Below are 1186 nucleotides of genomic sequence, written 5' to 3'. Positions count from 1 at the left end.
GGTTCACATTCACACACACACACACACACACACACACACACACACACACACACACACACACACACACACACACGAGAATCCTGGCTTCCCTTTGTAATTGTGGGTGACTGGAGCTGGAGCTCCCTAATGAAGCCCACCACTGACAGGATGGTTTGCACTCTCTAGTATGGGAAAAGCTATGACTTAAAATTCCAAGTACAGTTTCTACTTGAATGCCTGTCACTTTCACCCTATCACATACTTAAAAATCTCAAGTGTGTACTCTCTCCCTACAGATGGGGACCACGATCTGTATTGTTCCTCCACATTTATATTATCGGTGTTTCTTTCATGTGTCATCTGTGTTTTACTTGTGTTTATAATCTGTGTTCTCCTGTAGTAACCATCCCTGAAGGTAATGGCTGTCCCACAGCCAGCTGCTGGCTTGGGGGAGCCGAAGGCCTGGGGCTGGTAAGGTGATGCGGGGATGGGGAGAGGCGCTTGCCACCAAGCCTGACACCCTGACTTCAGTCCCAGAGCTTACACGGTGAAAGGAGAGCACCCACTCCCAAACGTTGTCCTATGACCTCCACATGTGAACCAGGGTTTGTGCACTGGCACACACATGTGCACAAATACACACTAAATGAATGAATGTAAGCAAAAAAATAGGGTGAGTGAAACTTTTGTTTCAGACACAATCCTGGCATACTGTCCTATAGTGTAGACAGATTGCTTAAAGCCTGGGGTAGGAAGATGGTGAGTGCCCAGCCCAGAGAGCTCAGACATGGGTCTATGCAAATACCACATGTGACAGAGATGGCATATAGGGACAGTGATTTGGCTCAATGGTAGAGGGCTTGCCTAGGATACACAAGGCCCTGGGGCCAGCGCTCAGCACTGCAAAAAATAAAAGAGGTGCCATGCAGATCTGTAGCAGAGGACTGAGTCTTAAACACATGCAACCATTGCATGTACAGCTGACCCTCCTGCCCACAAAACAATGGCGGAAGACAAGAGCGGGTAACAGTCAAATATCTTCCAGAGCTTGAGGTGAGGAAGGATTTCTTTAAAAAATTAACTCCCCAAATGCTGACTATAAAGGAAAAAATTTGTACCTGCAAGCCCATCAAGTATCCTAAGAAACAAGTCATAATAGGAGGAAGATAGTTGCAATACCTGAACTACTGAACTAACAAAGGACTCC

This window comes from Mesocricetus auratus, unplaced genomic scaffold, assembly GCF_017639785.1.
Source record: "Mesocricetus auratus isolate SY011 unplaced genomic scaffold, BCM_Maur_2.0 Super-Scaffold_4256, whole genome shotgun sequence".
Lineage (NCBI taxonomy): Eukaryota > Metazoa > Chordata > Mammalia > Rodentia > Cricetidae > Mesocricetus > Mesocricetus auratus.
The sequence above is the reverse complement of the archived record's forward strand: the minus strand, read 5'-3'. Positions refer to the sequence as shown.